Source organism: Puma concolor, chromosome D1 (genome assembly GCF_028749965.1).
Source record: "Puma concolor isolate L17-30 chromosome D1, mPumCon1.1.hap2, whole genome shotgun sequence".
In the NCBI taxonomy this organism is placed as follows: Eukaryota; Metazoa; Chordata; class Mammalia; order Carnivora; family Felidae; genus Puma; species Puma concolor.
The window spans coordinates 85832825-85853218 of NC_141676.1; positions in this window are offsets into that span (position 1 = coordinate 85832825).

Here is a 20394-nt window from a genome sequence, read left to right on the forward strand (position 1 = left end):
GCAGACCCCTCCAGGTCCACGGGCCTTGCGCCTGTGGGCCCGAAGCCCAGGAACGGCGGGGAGGAACTCTGAAGCTGTGAGTTCAGCTGGCCCTCTCCGCCCCTCTGGTCCTCGGAGTCCCGAAGGCTGGCTCTGGCTTTCAGGGACTCCCAACAGTTTTGTTTGTTTGTTTTAAGTTTATTTATTTTTGAGAGAGACAGAGACAGCGTGAGCAGGAGAGAGGCCGAGAAAGAGGGGGAGAGAGAATCCCAAGCAGGCTGCGCAGTGTCAGCTGGGAGCTCCATGCGTGGCACGAACTCACAAAACCATGAGATCATGACCTGAGCCTAAACGAAGAGTCTCAGCTTAACCAGCTGAGGCACCCAGACGTCCCTGGGACTCCATCAGTTGCGACAGCTAACAGTTTCTGGGCACCCCCTCTGCGGAGTGCAGGGAGCTTTCCATCCATCCCACCTGCGCAGACTTGCGGGGCTAACTTCCAGGGATCTCTCCCGAGCCTCTCCGCCCCTACTGAGTGTGAGATCCGCACAGGCGCACAGACTCTCCCTTTCCGCAGCCCGACGCTGAGCTACCTCCCGGGTCTGGGAGCCCGCGCAACCCAGCTATTGGCGAACTCTCGGCAGCAGCGGGGATTTATTCCCCACCACCACCCGCCTCCTACCGTCCCCGAGTGTCCGGGCTGGAGGAGGAGCTGCCCTCCTCTGCACGCCGACCACCACTCCTCTCTCTATGCTGCTTCAGCACGTGTTCACAAACCGCAGTTGCCCTGTTGCTGGGTGCTGAGGACACGGATAAGGAATATCCTCTTACCTCAGTAAGGAAAGCCTAGCAAGGCCAATCTACATCTTGGGGGAGGTGGACCGTTTTCCTTTACCGTACCCACCCTCAAGCTGGTAACTTAACTCGGCCCGCAGCACTGGCCCACGTGGCCTAGGTGAAACTGGTCAACATGCAGATGTTCTGTACCATTTCAGCCCTACAGAATCTGAAACTCTGAGGCTCCGCATTCCGTGTTTGAGCCGCCAATTCCAAAGCACGCTAACGTGGAGCTCCCCTCTCCGCCCCTGCCCTTTTCTCCGCAGCAGAGCCTGGAGAAGACCCCGAGGAGGCAGAGTGGGTAGGGGGTTAGAAGTAGAGGTAGTGGAGCGTCTAAATTAATTTCACCAACGCAGACACACCTGTGTGGTTGCCATGGCCCTTCTTTCAGCTTTTGGGGTGGACAACCAGGCTCCCTCTTGGATGGGAGACATAGCTGTATTTAAAATTCTCACGGCTCAGGACCTCCTGGGTGGCTCAGTAGGTTAAGCCTGGGGCTTCAGCTCAGGTCATGATCTGGTGGTTCATGGGCTCCAGCCCCGTGTCAGGCTCTATGCTGACAGCTCAGAGCCTGGAGCCTGCTTCGGATTCTGTGTCTCCCTCTCTCTGCCCCTCCCCTGCGCACGCTCTCTCTCTCTCAAATATAAATAAACATTAAGACATTTTTTTTAGTTCTCACAGCTGGCTCTATCTACAATCCAGATCCAGGCTACAAGAGTCGTTAAACTCTCCCTTTTATAGCAAATCTATCTGGAACTGAAAAGAGAACACCACAGATGTCCTGCAAGCTGCATTCCCCAGTGGGTTAACTTCTCCAGAGGCAGCAGTGCCTGCGGTGTCTACATTTTGAATAAGGCTGTATTTTACTGCAATCTATTCTTGACCATATTGGTGGATCTTTCATTGCTCTGCCTCTACCAGTAACCAACCGGAACTTCGATTGATGTCCAGGAGCTTTGCAACTGATTCTTTCCCTTTCATATTGCTTTCTTAATTGCATAATTGCACTTGTTTTTCCCCTGTCTTTACTCCTTGCTTTTAAAACCCCTTTCTACTCTCAGTACTGCCACCCAAATACATCAGAAGAAAAAAAATTCCTTTTAAAATCCACTCCAAAGGCCCCGAATAGCCAAAGTAATTTTGAAGAAGAAGACCAAAGCAGGAGGCATCACAATCCCAGACATTAGCCTCTACTACAAAGCTGTCATCATCAAGACAGCATGGTATTGGCACAAAAACAGACACATAGACCAATGGAATAGAATAGAAACCCCAGAACTAGACCCACAAACGTATGGCCAACTCATCTTTGACAAAGCAGGAAAGAACATCCAATGGAAAAAAGACAGTCTCTTTAACAAATGGTGCTGGGAGAACTGGACAGCAACATGCAGAAGGTTGAAACTAGACCACTTTCTCACACCATTCACAAAAATAAACTCAAAATGGATAAAGGACCTGAATGTGAGACAGGAAACCATCAAAACCCTAGAGGAGAAAGCAGGAAAAGACCTCTCTGACCTCAGCCGTAGCAATCTCTTACTCGACACATCCCCAAAGGCAAGGGAATTAAAAGCAAAAGTGAATTACTGGGACCTTATGAAGATAAAAAGCTTCTGCACAGCAAAGGAAACAACCAACAAAACTAAAAGGCAACCAACGGAATGGGAAAAGATATTTGCAAATGACATATCGGACAAAGGGCTAGTATCCAAAATCTATAAAGAGCTCACCAAACCCCACACCCGAAAAGCAAATAACCCAGTGAAGAAATGGGCAGAAAACATGAATAGACACTTCTCTAAAGAAGACATCCGGATGGCCAACAGGCACATGAAAAGATGTTCAGCGTCGCTCCTTATCAGGGAAATACAAATCAAAACCACACTCAGGTATCACCTCACGCCAGTCAGAGTGGCCAAAATGAACAAATCAGGAGACTATAGATGCTGGAGAGGATGTGGAGAAACGGGAACCCTCTTGCACTGTTGGTGGGAATGCAAATTGGTGCAGCCGCTCTGGAAAGCAGTGTGGAGGTTCCTCAGAAAATTAAAAATAGACCTACCCTATGACCCAGCAGTAGCACTGCTAGGAATTTATCCAAGGGACACAGGAGTACTGATGCATAGGGGCACTTGCACCCCAATGTTCATAGCAGCACTCTCAACAATAGCCAAATTATGGAAAGAGCCTAAATGTCCATCAACTGATGAATGGATAAAGAAATTGTGGTTTATATACACAATGGAATACTACGTGGCAATGAGAAAAAATGAAATATGGCCTTTTGTAGCAACGTGGATGGAACTGGAGAGTGTGATGCTAAGTGAAATAAGCCATACAGAGAAAGACAGATACCATATGGTTTCACTCTTATGTGGATCCTGAGAAACTTAACAGGAACCCATGGGGGAGGGGAAGGAAAAAAAAAAAAGAGGTTAGAGTGGGAGAGAGGCAAAGCATAAGAGACTGTTGAGAACTGAGAACAAACTGAGGGTTGATGGGGGGGTGGGAGGGAGGAGAGGGTGGGTGATGGGTATTGAGGAGGGCACCTTTTGGGATGAGCACTGGGTGTTGTATGGAAACCAATTTGACAATAAATTTCATATATAAATAAAAAATAAAAAAATAAAAAAGATAAAATCCACTCCACTAATGTTCATCTGAACTTTTACATAGTTTTCTTAATTTACAACTAGCCTGTTGCTTCCAGCTGTTTCCCAACAACGTCTTTCCTACTTGTTATTATCCATAATTTGCAGAGACTATTCTTTCTCTTTCACTACTGACTTCCTTTTTGCCTACTTAATTTATTTCAGCAGGAGATTCAGCCTTCTCTTTTCCTTCCCAGACTTTACCCTTGATGACATCTCCATCCAAGACCTGACCCTTTTAATGCCAGGCATCATACCCCTACTGTTTCATCTATCAAATTGTATATCCTCATTTGCAATAAAATATATTTCATTTCTAAGGTGTAAGATTCTAAAATTCTGCTTTCTGGCCACAGTAATTTTTTTCACCATATCTCCCAAACTTGCTTGCTCTTCCTCAGTCTTTAAAATTCTAGGTTTTTTGTGGGGTTTTTTTTTTGTGTGTGTGTTTTTGTTTGTTTGTTTGTTTGTGTTTGTTTTTGCATCACCTAGATCCCTCCTCAGGGAAGAATTTCCAGTCTTCTTGATAGAGTAGGCAGACAGACATGAGCAGGGAAGGGGTTTTTCCAAATGTTGAAAAAAGCTGGAGTCCACCACCCATCTCCAGAGCACAAATAACTGGGGAAATTCCTGAAAGACAAGCACATGCACACTCCCTATACCCTCAGGAGGATTGCGGACTTTGAGTCCTCAAAGGACCCTTAATTTCATTATCAAAAGATTACATTGGGGTTTCATGCCCCCACCCAGTGGATTTTCAGGAGGTTTGATGGGAAGCATCCTAAATGTTCAGAGACTAAATGCTGAAACCTGTGGGGGGGAGGGGGGGGAGGGAGGGGAGGGAAGGGTGGGACCAAAGAACCAGGAGGAAACTGTAGCTAAAAAGGTGGAAGTACCCTACACAATGGGTTTCTCTCTCCCTTTTCCCTTGTCCCTCTTCCTCTTTTTGTCCCTCTCCCCTTCCCCTCCCCCTCTCAGAGACTGCTCCACTTTCCTTTCCTTTCCAGTGCACTTTCACTATGGCTGCTAATAAATGCTTGCTTACTGAAGAGTTGGGCTGTGAATTCTTTCTGAGCCAAATTCAAGAACTGAGGACACACGTGAGTGGCTCAGTCTAAGGGACCACCACTTTGGGTCATGATTTCCCGGTTTGTGAGTTCTAGCACTACTGGGGCTCTGTGCTGATGGCTCAGAGTTCTGAGCCTAGAGTCTGCTTCATATTCCTCCTCCTTCTCTCTCTGCCACTCCCCCACTTCACTCTGTCTCCCTCTCTCAAAAATAAACATTAAAAAAAAGTTCTTTTTTAAAAAAAGAACTAAAGACAGGAAGTAAGTTTCCCTGCTGATATCCTAGTCTCTCTTTTTCTTCAGTTTATCACACTCCTTCTGGCCTCACACTGTGTTCTGCTATCTCAAATAGATGCTTTCTTCCTTGTCAGAAGTTGTTATTTCCTTAACCTCACACATTCCTACTTTGCCAAGCCTCACATTTTGGTAACAAACCAATCTTTCTCTTTCCTTTGCCCTGAACTGATGAGGTGAAATGGGTAAGATCATAAAACCAAACTTACTTAGCACCAGGCATTAGGGATCCATTTCATGGGTATATATATATATATATATATATATATATATATATATTAAAATCCTAGATAGGATACATACATACACATATACATAAAATACATGTAAACCTGACACTATACACACACACACACATATACACACACACATACATACACATATACATAAAATATATGTAAACCTGACACTATACACACACACACACATACACATATACACACATACACATATACGTGTATATACATATACACATATGTGTTCATTGCTGGTAAATATAACCCATAAACCCTAAACTCTAAACATCCACACTCTCAGCTAACACCTTTCAATCTCCATAGAAAACTTCTCCACATCTTTGCTATTTGTCTTCAAATAAAAGATGATTGTATCTGAATATCCTGAAAGGGTTCAAGTGGGCAGTTTCCAAGATTGTAAACAGATAATGAATGTGCACGGTGGAAGTGCTTAGGTAAAAGCAGAAGACAAGTTAACTTGTTCAATCCTTCCACCCAAGTGTAATAACTGCACAAGACGCTTACATAATGAAATTATTCAGGTAATGCTGAGCATCCATTTATTGCCTTTTTTTAAATATGAAATTTATTGTCAAATTGATTTCCATACAACACCCAGTGCTCATCCCAACAGAAGCCCTCCTCAATGCCCATCACCCATTTTCCCCTCCCACCAACCCCCCATCAACCCTCAGGTTTGTTCTAAGTTTTTAAGAGTCTCTTATGGTTTGATTCCTTCCCTCTCTGTACTTTTTTTTCCCCCTTCTACTCCCCCATGGTCTTCTGTTAAGTTTTCTCAGGATCCACATAAGAGCGAAAACATATGGTATCTGTCTTTCTCTGTATGACTTATTTCACTTAGCATAACACTCTCCACTGCCATCCACATTGCTACGAAAAGCCATATTTCATTTTTTCTCATTGCCACGTAGTATTCCATTGGGTATATAAACCACAATTTCTTTATCCATTCATCAGTTGATGGACATTTAGGCTCTTTCCATAATTTGGCTATTGTTGAAAGTGCTGCTATAAACATTGGGGTACAAGTGCCCCTATGCGTCAGCACTGCTGTATCCCTTGGGTAAATTCCTAGCAGTGCTATTGCTGGGTCATAGGGTAGATCTAGTTTTAATTTTTTGAGAAACCTCCACATTGTTTTCCAGAGTGGCTGCACCAGTTTGCATTCCCACCAACAGTGCAAGAGGGTTCCCGTTTCTCCACATGCTCGCCAGCATCAATAGTCTCCTGATTTGTTCATTTCAGCCACTCTGACTGGCGTGAGGTGGTATCTCAGTGTGGTTTTGATTTGTATTTCCCTGATGAGGAGTGACGTTGAGCATCTTTTCATGTGCCTGTTGGCCATCTGGATGTCTTCTTTAGACAAGTGTCTATTCATGTTTCCCACCCATTTCTTCACTGGATTATTTGTTTTTCAGGTGTGGAGTTTGGTGAGTTATTTATAGATTTTGGATACTAGCCCTTTGTCTGATATGTCGTTTGCAAATATCTCTTCCCATCCCGTTGGTTGCCTTTTAGTTTTGTTGATTGTTTCCTTTGCAGTGAGGAGCTTTTTGTCTTCATGAGGTCCCCATAGTTCATTTTTGCTTTTAATTCCCTTGCCTTTGGGGATGTGTCAAGTAAGAAATTGCTGGGGCTGAGGTCAGAGAGGATTTTTCCTGCTATCTCCTCTATGGTTTTGATGGTTTCCTGTCTCACTTTCAGGTCCTTTATCCATTTTGAGTTTAATTTTGTGAATGGTGTAAGAAAGTGGTCTAGTTTCATGCTTCTGCATGTTGCTGTCCAGTTATGTCCAATGCTATCCTGCTGATCCCTTAGATTTGACCCACATAGTCTAAATAACCCAAAAAGCTGCCAGAAGACTAGCAGAACAGACTCTCCAGAGCCAAGCATAGACAAGAGGCCCACGGAAGAGGGTAGGAAGGATAGAGAGGCGGTGTGTGCTACACAGACTGTCAGGAGGGAGCCGGGGCAGAGGAGGGGAAGCCTGCCAGGCAAGGCAGAGCCCCCAAAGTCTGGCTTGCAAAAGTGGAGGGGCCTGACTCCATGAGTTCTGAACAGCCAGTGGGACTTAACATCTGGAATTTTAAAAGTCAACAGCTCTGCTCTCAGAAAGCAGGGAGGGCAAGTGGACGCCAGGAGGGAGGGTTGTTGAGTCCCAGAAAGACAGAGATCAGCGGGGGAACAAAGGCACTGGCAAGCACCATTTCCCTCTACAATCCCCCAGCTGAAATTCCAAAGGGAACCAGTTCCAATCACAGAACTTGCTTGCACCAACTTGTAAATGCCCAACGCTGTGCTTCTGTGGCTCCAACCCTCTGACAGGCCTGCCTCCCTCCTGGTGCTACAGGGCCCCTTCCAGAGGGGACTATCAGGGGAAAGTGAGCTAAGCCTGCCCCTCCCACCCCTGTGCATCTTACGGATCCACCCAGCTAATATGCCAGATCCCATCAAAGCAGCACCACAAGCCTGGCAGTGTGCAAGTAGCCCAGACAGAGGCCACACCATACCACATTGAGTCCTGCCCTTGGGGGACAGGAAGATAAGGTACACACCAGTCTGACTGTGGCCCCAGCTGTGGGCTGGGGACAGACATCGGGTCTGACTGCTGCCCTACCCACCAACACAAGTTACTCCAGACAGCACAGGAGAAGTGCCCTACAGTTAAGTGCCACCCCAGAGACTACCCAAAATGACGAAACGGAAGAACTCTCCTCAAAAGAAACTCCAGGAAGTAGCAACAGCCAACAAATTGATCAAAACCAATTTAAGCAATATATGGAATGAGAATTTAGAATAATAGTCATAAAATTAATCACTTGGCCTGAAAAAAGCATAGAAGACAGCAGAGAATCTACAGAGATCAAGGGACTAAGAAATAGTCATGAGGAGCTAAAAATGCTATAAATGAGGTGCAAAATAAAATGGAGGCGACCACAGCCTGGATTGAAGAGGCAGAGGACAGAATAGGTGAATTAGAAGATAAAATTATGGAAAAAGAGGAAGCTGAGAAAAAGAGAGATAAAAAAAATCCAGGAGTATGAGGGGAGAATTAGAGAACTAAGTGATGCAATTAAACAGAACAACATCTGTATCATAGGAATTCCAGAAGAGAAAGAGAGAGAGAAAGGGGCTGAAGGTACACTTGAACAAATCATACTTGAGAACTTCCCTGATCTGGAGAAAGAAAAAAAGCATTGAAGTCCAAGAGGCACAGAGAACTCCCTTCAGATGTAACTTGAATCAATCTTCTGCAGGACATATCATAGTGAAACTGGCAAAATACAAGGATAAAGAGAGAATTCTGAAAGCAGCTAGGGATAAACATGCTCCAACATATAAAGGGAGACCCATAAGTCTAGTGGCAGACCTACCTATTGAAACTTGGCAAGCCAGAAAGGTATGGCAGGAAATCATCAATGTGATGAACAGAAAACAATATGCAGCCGAGAATCCTTTATCCAGCAAGTCTGTCATTTAGAATAGAAGGATAGATAAAGGTCTTCCCAAGCAAACAAAAACTTAAGGAATTCATTACCACTAAACCAGCCCTACAAGAGATCCTAAGGGGGATTCTGTGAGTGAAATGTTGCAAGGACCACAAAGTACCAGAGACATCACTATAAGCATGAACCTACAGATATCACAATGAGTCTAAACCCATATCTTTCCATAATAATACTGAATATAAATGGACTAAATGCTCGAACCAAAAGACATAGGGTACCAGAATGGATTAAAAAAAAAAAAAAAAAAAGACCCATCTATTTGCTGTCTATAAGATACTCATTTTAGACCTGAGGACACCATCAGATTAAAAGTGAGAGGATGGAGAACTATCTATCATGCTACTGGAAGTCAAAAGAAAGCTGGGGTACCCATACTTATATCAGACAAACTAGACTTTAAATTACAGTCTGTAACAAGATGAAGAAGGGCATTATATAATAATTACAGGGTCTATCCATCAGGAAGAGCTAACAATTATAAATGTCTATGCACCAAATACAGAAGCCCCAAAATATATAAAACAATTAATCACAAACAAGCAACCTTATTGATAATAATGTGGTAATTGCAGGCTATAATACTCCACTTACAAGAATGGGTAGATCATCTAGACACAGGGTCAATAACAAAACAAGGGCCCAGAATGAGACATTGGATCAGATGGACTTGACAGATATATTTAGAACTCTGCATCCCATCGCAACAGAATATAGTTTCTTCTCGAGTGCACATGGAACATTCTTCAAGATAGATCACATAATGGGTCACAAAACAGCCCTTCATAAATATACAAGAATTTAAATCATACCATGCATACTTTCAGACCACAATGCTATGAAGCTTGAAATCAACCACAGGAAAAAGTCTGGAAAACCTCCAAAAGCATGGAGGTTAAAAAACACCCTACTAAAGAAAGAATGGGTCAACCAGGCAATTAGAGGAGAAACTAAAAAATATATAGAAACAAATCAAAATGAAAATACAACAATCCAAACACTTTGGGATGCAGTGAAGGCAGTCCTGAGAGGAAAATAACATTGCAATCCAGGCCTATATCAAGAAACAAAAAAAATCCCAAATACAAAACCTAACAGCACACCTAAAGGAAGTAGAAGCAGAACAGCAAACACACCCCAAACCCAGCAGAAGAAGAGAAATAATAAAGATCAGAGCAGAAATAAATAATATAGAATCTTAAAAACCATAGAGCAAATCAATGAAAACAAGAGTTGGTTTTTTGAAAAAATAGACAAAATTGATAAACCTGTAGCTAGGCTTCTCAAAAAGAAAAGGGAGAGGACCCAAATAGATAAAATCATGAATGAAAATGGAATTATTACAACCAATCCCTCAGACATACAAGCAATTATCAGGGAATACTATGAAAAAATATATGCCAACAAACTGGACTTCCTGGAAGAAATGGACAAATTCCCAAGCACCCACAACTTCCAAAACTCAAACAGGAAGAAACAGAAAACTTGAACAGACCCATAACCATGAAGAAATTGAATCAGTCATCAAAAAAATCCCAACAAATAAGAGTCCAGGACCAGATGGTTTCCCTGGAGAATTCTACCAGACATTTAAAGCAGAGATAATACCTATCCTTCTCAAGCTGTTCCAAAAAATAGAAAGGGAAGGAAAACTTCCAGACTGATTCTCTGAAGCCAGCATTACTTTGATTCCTAAAGCAGACAGAGACCCATCAAAAAAAGAGAACTACAGGCCAATATCCCTGATGAATATGGATGCAAAAATTCTCAATAAGATACTAGCAAATCGAGGGGCACCTGGGTGACTCAGTCGGTTAAGCGTCCGACTTCAATTCAGGTCATGATCTCGCGGTCCGTGAGTTCGAGTCCCGCATCGGGCTCTGGGCTGATGGCTCAGAGCCTGGAGCCTGCTTCGGATTCTGTGTCTCCCTCTCTCTGACCTTCCCCCATTCATGCTCTGTCTCTCTCTGTCTCAAAAATAAATAAACGTTAAAAAAATTAAAAAAAAGATACTAGCAAATCGAATTCAACAGCATATAAAAAGAATTATGCACCAGGATCAAGTGGGATTCATTCCTGGGCTGCAGGTCTGGTTCAATATTCGCAAATCTATCAACGTGATACATCACATTAATAAAAGAAAAGAACCATATGATCCTGTCAATCGAAGCAGAAAAAGCATTTGACAAAATTCAGCATCCTTTCTTAATAAAGACCCTCGAGAAACTCAGAATAGAAGGAACATACTTAAACATCATAAAAGCCATTTATGAAAAGCCCACAGCTAATATCATCCTCAAGGGGGAAAAACTGAGAGCTTTCCCCCCTGAGATCAGGAACATGACAGGGATGTCCACTCTCACCGCTGTTGGAAGTGCTAGCATCAGCAATTAGACAACAAAAGGAAATCAAAGGCATCAAAATTGGCAAAGATGAAGTCAGATTTTCATTTTTTGTAGATGACATGATATTATACATGGAAAACCTGAAAGACTCCACCAAAAGTCTGCTAGAACTGATACATGAATTCAGCAAAGTCGCAGGACACAAAATCAATGTACAGAAATCAGTTGCATTCTTATACACTAACAATGAAGCAACAGAAAGACAACTAAAGAAACTGATCCCATTCACAATTGCACCAAGAATCAGAAAATACCTAGGAATAAACCTAACCAAAGATGTAAAAGATCTGTATGTTGAAAACTATAGAAAGCTTATGAAGGAAATTGAAGAAGACATAAAGAAATGGAAAAACATTCCATGCTCATGGATTGGAAGAATAAATATTGTTAAAATGTCAATACTACCCAAAGCTATCTACACATTCAATGCAATCCCAATCAAAATTGCACCAGCATTCTCTTTGAAGCTAAAACAAGCAATCCTAAACTTTGTGTGGAACCGCAAAAGACCCCGAATAGCCAAAGTAATATTGAAGAAGACCAAAGTGGGAGGCATCAAAATCCCAGACTTTAGCCTCTAGTACAAAGCTGTAATCATCAAGACAGCATGGTATTGGCACAAAAACAGACACAGAGACCAATGGAATAGAATAGAAACCCCAGAATTTGACCCATGAAAGTATGGCCAACTAATCTTTGACAAAGCAGGAAAGAATATCCAAAGGAAAAAAAGACAATCTTTTTAACAAATGGTGCTGGGAGAGCTGGACAGCAACATGCAGAAGAATGAAACTAGACCACTTTCTCACACCATTCACAAAAATAAACTCAAATGGATAAAGGACCTGAATGTGAGACAGGAAACCATCAAAATCCTAGAGGAAAAAGCAGGAAAAAAACCTCTCTAACCTCAGCCCCAGCAATTTCTTACTTGACACATCCCCAAAGGCAAGGGAATTAAAAGCAAAAATGAACTATGGGGACCTCATGAAGACAAAAAGCTCCTCACTGCAAAGGAAACAATCAACAAAACTAAAAGGCAACCAAAGGAATGGGAAGAGATATTTGCAAACGACATATCAGACAAAGGGCTAGTATCCAAAATCTATAAATAACTCACCAAACTCCACACCTGAAAAACAAATAATCCAGTGAAGAAATGGGTGGGAAACATGAATAGACACTTGTCTAAAGAAGACATCCAGATGGCCAACAGGCACATGAAAAGATGCTCAACGTCACTCCTCATCAGGGAAATACAAATCAAAACCACACTGAGATACCACCTCACGCCAGTCAGAGTGGCTGAAATGAACAAATCAGGAGACTATAGATGCTGGCGAGCATGTGGAGAAACGGGAACCCTCTTGCACTGTTGGTGGGAATGCAAACTGGTGCAGCCACTCTGGAAAACAATGTGGAGGTTTCTCAAAAAATTAAAACTAGATCTACCCTATGACCCAGCAATAGCACTGCTAGGAATTTACCCAAGGGATACAGCAGTGCTGACGCATAGGGGCACTTGTACCCTAATGTTTATAGCAGCACTTTCAACAATAGCCAAATTATGGAAAGAGCCTAAATGTCCATCAACTGGTGAATGGATAAAGAAGTTGTGGTTTATATACCCAATGGAATACTACGTGGCAATGAGAAAAAATGAAATATGGCCTTTCGTAGCAACGTGGATGGCAGTGGAGAGTGTTATGCTAAGTGAAATAAGTCATACAGAGAAAGACAGATACCATATGTTTTCACTCTTATGTGGATCCTGAGAAACCTAACAGAAGACCATGGGGGAGTAGAAGGGGGAAAAAAAAGTACAGAGAGGGAAGGAATCAAACCATAAGAGACTCTTAAAAACTTAGAACAAACCTGAGGGTTGATGGGGGGTTGGTGGGAGGGGAAAATGGGTGATGGGCATTGAGGAGGGCTTCTGTTGGGATGAGCACTGGGTGTTGTATGGAAACCAATTTGACAATAAATTTCATATTAAAAAAATAATAAAATAAAATTTAAAAACGAAAGTAATATGTGAGTGAACCTTTTTAAAAAGTGAGGAATGGAGGTTGGTTCAAGGTCACAACATAGAAAGATCTTGGCCTCATATCCTCCCATGGCCTTACAAAATCTACATATACATTTGGAACAATTTCCTCTGAGAAAAAAAATCATAAACAACAACAACAACAACAAAAACAGAACAAAAGTAGCTAAGCAACTCTTACAAATTGAGCAAATGAGAAAAAAAAAAAAAAAACATCAAAGTCAGCCAGAGAAGCTAAGACAGAATCTCCCCATAAACCCTATACCCACTGTGATAACCCACAATCAGAAGTGAAATCAAAACCCTAAACTTCGCCATGAGGAGCAAAGTGTTTAAACCCCACGTCTGGCGCTTCAACATTTAAGACCTGCACTGGAGAGATGAGCCCCCATACCATCTCTTTGAAACCAAAGGGGCTTATGTCCATGAGACCCTCAAGTCTATAGCAAACTGTGAAACAGTTCCTCACGGGCTCGAACATATGGGCTCGTTCACCCCAGGGTTAGAGTTAGCACAGAGGCTGCTAGATGACTGAAAAGTTCCCAGACCTTCTGTGGAAAATGTTTACTTGCTTATCTTAGAGCATTGGCCTGAGGAGCAGACAGGCATCTAATGTAACACATTATCTAGTGGCCTACTGAAATATTCTCCAAAGATGGAGACTGACAGGTGCCATTTTAGTGCTCTCACTCTGCCTCATTCCAGCTCACTGAAAGCTCCTGGGAAGCAGCTTGTACTGTTGTCTGCAACTACAATTTTTGTGGCTGCTAGCCAGGGGACACCTCTAGATTATCTGGTTCTGGCAACTAGTAGAGCTATACTCTGGGTCCCACAGGGCTGTAAGAAATGGAGAAAGAGTCTTAATATCCCTAAGGGCAGAACAGAGAGGTAGCAGACTAAGACACCCATCCATTATTTAAAAGAGCCGCATTAGCTTATCTCCTTAGTTGTGGCCTGAGGGGTAAGCCTCTAACTAAACACGCATCAAAGGGCTTACTTTAATCTTCCCCAGAGTTCTCAGAGGGTGGTTGCTATCGTCACTCTTTCTGCCATGCTCCAGAGATCTGATATCTCCCAGGAGGGAGATGTACAAACCTCTTGTGCCCAAGTTTATACTTGTGCTACTTCAGCTTTCATGGTTGCTGCCCAGGCAATGTCCTTTGATCACCTACCTCTGGTGGCTAGTCGGGCTTGCATTCATGAGACTTTTAAGACTATAACAAATGCAGAGCGATTTCTGAGTATCCTACCACTCTCAGGGCACAGTGCAGAAGGCAGACTTAAACGTGCCCCCAGTGTTTTTGTGAAAGTGGCCTATTTGCTTACCCTGGAGCTTTAGGCTGAGGGGCAGGCTTCTGGTTTGGTACACAACTAGGAGCCTACTAAGGTGCTCTTTGGGGACATAGCTGGTGTGTGTACTATCTTTGAGTTCTTCCTCTGCCTTATTCTAGGTCACTAAAATCTGTCAAAGAGGCCTATTAGCTTCTTTTCATAGCTGTGGCCTGAAGTACAAGCTTGTAATTAAACAATATCTAGGGGATGACTATAATCATCTCCAGAGAGTGAGGAGGCTGGAGGTGCCAACTTCACACTCTCCATCTGTCTCATGTGAGATTATTTGTGTCTCCAAAAAAGGAGCCTGTGTACACATCTGGCACCCTGGCCTTTGTGGTGGCCACCTAGAGGATACATCCTTTGAAAGCCTGACTCTGGTGACTGCCAGGGCTTGTGTTCACAGGTTTAATAGCATGGTAGCAAAGAAAGAAACAGTTTCTAATAGGCTATCACCAGAAGACTCAGTGCAGAGTGAGCATACAGAAACTCCAATCACCAGTCTTCCCCTGAAAGAGGTATATTTGCATACTTTAAAAGCTGATGCCTGAGTGTCTTGCTCCTAGTCAGCCTGCATCTGGTGCTGAGATCTACCCATTTGGGGCAATGACAGGTCTTGATACACCTTCACTACTGAGAGCTACTAAAAATAAAGTAGGCTTCTTGGACAATAACAAGAATTGGAGTGATAACCAAAGCTAGGGCAAGGTTTAATGGTCACATCAGTCTCCTACACAAGACCACTCCTTCAATACCAGGAGAAGGGGCTGTTTCATATAATAGACAGAAAACAACATAGTCCAGGAAAATTAAGAAACAGAGAAATATGTTCCCAGAAAATAAAAAAATAAAACTCCAGAAACATATCTTAATGAAATAGAGATAAAATAATTTACCTGACAGAGAGTTCAAATAAAATTTATAAAGATGCTCACCAAGCTCAGGAGAAGAATGAGTGAACAAAGTAAAAATTTCAACAGAGATATAAATAAAAGGAAGGGGGTGCCTGAGTGTCTCAGTTGGTTAAGCGTCTGACTCTTGATTTTGGCTCAGGTCATGATCTCATGGTTTGTGAGATTGAGCCCCATGTCAGGCTCTGTACTGACAGCACAGGGCCTGCTTGGGATCCTCTGTCTCCTTCTCTTTTTGCTTTTCTCTCTCTCTCTCTCTCTCAAAGTAAATAAACATTTTTTTAAAGGAAACTAAAAGGAAATACCAAATAGAAGTCATAGAGCTGAAAAACACAATAACTAAACTGAAAAAAAAAATGCAGTTGAGTTCAATAACAGAATAGATAAAGCAAAAGAAACCATCAGTGAACTTGAAGACAGTGTAGTAGAACACACCTAATAGGAGCAACAAAAAGAAAAAAAGAATGCAAAAGAGTGAAGATACTTTAAGGAACTTACATGACAATATCAAGTAGACCAACATTGGCATTATAGGGGTCCCAGAAAGAGAAGAAAGAGAGAAGGGGGCAGAAAGTTTATTTGAAGAGATAATGGCTGAAAATCTTCCTACCTTGTGAAAAAGAGCAAAGATATCTAAAGGGTCTTATGACAATATCAATCTGACCAACACTTGCATTGTAGGTGTCTCAGAAAGAGAAAATAGAGAGAAAGGGGCCAAATTTTTACGGAAGAAACCCTTCCTATCTTGGGGAAAGAAACAGACATCTAGATCCAGGAATCCCAGAGAGTCCCAAAGAAGATAAAACCAAAATAGATCTCCACCAAGACACATTATAATTAAAGTTTCAGAAGTTAAAAAGAAAAAAGAGAATAAAAAAGCAGCAAGAGGAAAACAACTTGTATAAAAGAGAACCTCCATAAGACTATCAGGAGATTTTCTGCAAAATCTTTGCAGGCCGGAAAGGAGTAGCGTGATATATTCACAATGCTGAAAGAAAGATAAACACAAATACAAAAAATAAGAATATTTCAGCAAAGTTGTCCTTCACAATTGAAAGAGAGATGAAGAGTTTTCCAGATAAGTAAAAGCTAAAGGAGTTCATCACCCCTAGATGGACCCTACAAGATAAGGATTAAAGAAAGGGCTTCTTGAAGCTGAAACAAAAGGTACTAATGAATAAAGAAGAAAACATATAAAAGTATATATTTTACTGGTAAAGTTAAATATGTAGCAAAATTCAGAATAATCTCATTTGTAAAGGTGGTGGGTTAATTACTTATAAACCAGTATGAAGGTTAAAATAAAAAGTAGTAAAAATAACTATAATTACAATAACTTGTGAAGGGATATACAGATAAAACGATGTAAATTATGACATCAAAAACGTAATATGTGGGGAGGCAAAGTAAAAATGTAGAGCTTTAGAATGCATTCAAACTTAAATTGTTATCAACCTAAAATAAACTTTTATTGCATACGCTGTTTTATGTAATCTTTATGGTAACTACAAAGCAAAATCTTATGGTAGAAACACAAAAGATAAATAAAAAGGAATCTGGGCATAACAATACAGAAAATTATCAAATCAGAAAGAAACAAAAGAATCATAAAACATCCAGAAAACTATTAACAAAGTAACAAGTCCATACTTACTGATAATTCCTTTTAATGTAAATGAACTAAATTCTCCAAACAAACAGTGGCTGAATGGATTTTAAAAAAATCAAGATCCTTTTATTTTATTTTATTTTATTTTAATCCCAGTATGGTTAACATACAGTGTTATATTGATTTCAGGTGTACAAGGTAGTGATTCAACATTTCCATAATCTTCTAGTGCTCATCACAAGTATACTCCTTAATCCCCATCACCAATTTCACCCATCCACTCCCTTCTTTCTGGTAACTCCCTTCTATAGTTTCTCTGGGCTTCTCTCTCTCTCTTCTTTCCTTTGCTCATTTTCTTGTTTCTTAAATTCCACAAGGAGTGAAGTAATATGGCATTTGTCTTTCTCCAACTGACTTATTTTACTTAACATTATACTCTCTAACCCCATCTACGTCATTGGAAATAGCAAGACTTCATTCTTTTTTATGGACAAAAAATATTCCATTATATATACATTGTATATACTTTTTCTTTATACATTCATCTATCAATGGACACTTGGGCTGCTTTCATAATTTAGATTTTATATATAATGCTGCAATAAATAATAAATAAAAATGGTATATGTATCCCTTAGGATTAGTGTTTTTGTATTTTTGGGGGTAAATACCCAGTAGTGCAATTACTACATTATAGGGTAGTTCTATTTTTAACGTTTTGAGAAACCTCATACTGTTTCCACAGTAGCTGCACCAGTTTGCATTCCAACCAACAGTGGAAAAGGGTCCCTTTTTGTCCACATCATCACCAACATTTGCTGAGTCTTGTATTTTTTTATTTTAGCCATTCTGACAGGTGTGAGGTGATATCTCATTGTAGTTTTATTGGTATTTCCTTGATGATGAATGATATTGAGCATCTTTTCATGTGGCTGTTGGCTATCTGCATGTCTTCTTTGGAGAAATGTCTTTTCTTCATGTCTTCTGCACATATTTAATTGGATTATTTGCTTTTGGGGTGTTGAATTGTACCAGTTCTTTACATATTTTGGATACTAACTCTTTATTGAATATGTCATTTGCAAATATCTTCTTCCAATCAATAAGTTGCTTTTTAGTTCTGCTGATTGTTTCCTTTGCTGTGCAGATTTTTTGTTTTGATGTAGTCCCAATAGTTTATTTTTGCTTTTATTTTCCTTGACTCAGGAGACATATCTAGAAAAATGTTGCTATGTATGGCTGATGTCAGAGACATTACCACCTATGGTCTCTTCTAGGATTTTTATGGTTTCAGAAAAATAAGACCAATTTATATATTGCTTATAAGAGACTCACTTCAAATATAAGGACACACATGGACTGAAAATAAAGGGATGGAAAAAGATATTCCATGCAAATGTAAATTAAAAGAAAACTGGGATAGTTATACTATCAGACAAAATAGACTTTAAGACAAATACTGTAATAAGAAACAAAGAAGGTCATCATATAATGATAAAGGGATCATCTAACAGGAGGATGTAACATTTGTAAGTATTCATGCCCTCATAGCAGCACCTTAATATGTAAAGCAAGTATTAAAAGACCAAAAAGGAGAAATAGATAGCAATAAAATAATGGTAGGAGACTTTAATGCCCCACTTTCATCAATCCATAGATCATTCATACAGAATATCAATAAAGAAACATTGGCCTTGAGGAAGGAGGGGCCAACATGGTGGAGAAGTAGGGGGATCTGTACTTCCTGCATCTCTCAAACAATGAAAGGTTGAAGTCAAAGGACTTTGAACCCCAAGAGTCTGGGAGGAAAAGAGACTGAGTTGACCAGGGAGACACTGAGACAACCTGATGGGCCACCAACCCATAGGTGGGTGATTGCAAACTGGGGGAGATAAAACGGGCCTTGTAGGCATGGAGGAGAAGGATCCCCTTCTGCAGAGAGACAAAGGGAAGAGAAAGAGTGGCTGAGGAAACATAGGACTGTATCTGGACAAGAAAAAAACCTTGGACTGGGACAGAGAGGGATCCCATTTCTAACTGTAGGACTTTCTTCTGACTGGGACTGGCTGTCCTTTTTGTGTACCTGGAAAGGAAGGGAGCCACCCCCGGGTTTGGTGGTAGGTCAGGGGTGCAGTCCCTGAGAAACTGGTCCCCTCCCTGAAGTGCTGGAGGACAGGGCAAAACAAGCAGGGCAACATATCAGGGGGCATAGGCAGGTACTTCCCCAGTGCCTGGGCCTAGCCAAACTCCAAGGCATGAAAGTCAGCAGAGCTAGAAAACTGCCTCATCTGCATCCATGGCACAGTGAGGACGGCTTGAATGGAGTGATTTGGGACACCGGGTCTGTGGAGAAGACCCTGGGGGGTCATCATTTTTCTCCCCTCCACCACCAAGAGGGGACTCCAGCAATCAGACAGTGGGGCCCACAGTGGAGGTGAGACCCGCCTACACGAAACCACACCCCTCTGCACTGGGTAACTGTGTACGTACTAGAGCAGGATAGACGCTGAGGGACCAGAAGGCCCCCTCCTGCAGACCAGAGCTGCTGCATTGCCTGGATAAAGTCTAGCACAATTTTGTTATTTAGATATACCCTTCTTTCCATTTCTCCTTCTTATCTCTTCCATCCTGTAGGCTGGTTACTCTGGTTGTTGGTTTGTTTAAGCAGGCATATTTAATCCATTCTCTTGATACATGTTCTACACCTCCTTCTTTACTTTACTTTCTCTCTCTCTGGAGTAATCAAGTTGTATGGTTTCTCTGTTTGGGTAACTTTATCTTTATTTCTTTCTCCCTGTCTCCTTTATTTTCCTTTCTCTCTCTCTGGACTAAGCCTTTCAGTCTCTCTGTCTGGTCATGTTTATTTTTATTTTTTCTTTTTCTCCACCCCTGTCATTTCTTTCTTTGTATGTGATCTTCCATCAACACTGCCTCTACCTTGTTCTTCACATGTAGCTGGTGTGTCTGGGCTTTTGTTTTTGGATTATTTTTGTTGTTGTTTGTTTGTTTGTTTGTTTGTTTCATTTGTTTGTGTGTTTGCCTGTTTTTGTTTCCTTTTTGTCTGTTTGTTTTCCTTTCCAGGGCTACTTCAAGGAACAAACTAAAACACACGTAGTGGAGGGTCCAAAACATCACTACAAGTAGGGAAATAAAATAACCAAATCACAACAGAGAGCAAGTAACACTCTCCAAAAAACACCTCCTGAAAGGCCAGGCCCTGGACAGTGTATGACCCCTCTTTAATATAGCAGTACTCCCAGATGCAGAGCACATAACAAGCTTTTAAAATTCATAAGGGAAAGAAAACTAGCCAAAATTATGAAATGATAGAATTCTCACCAAAAGAAATTCCAGAAAGAAGTGAAAGCTAAAGAATTGATCAAAACAGATGTAAGAAATATAACTGAATAAGAATTTAGAATAATAGTCATAAGATTAATTGCTGGGCTTGAAAAAATCATAAAAGAGAGCAGAGAATTGGGGGATGAGCCAAGAT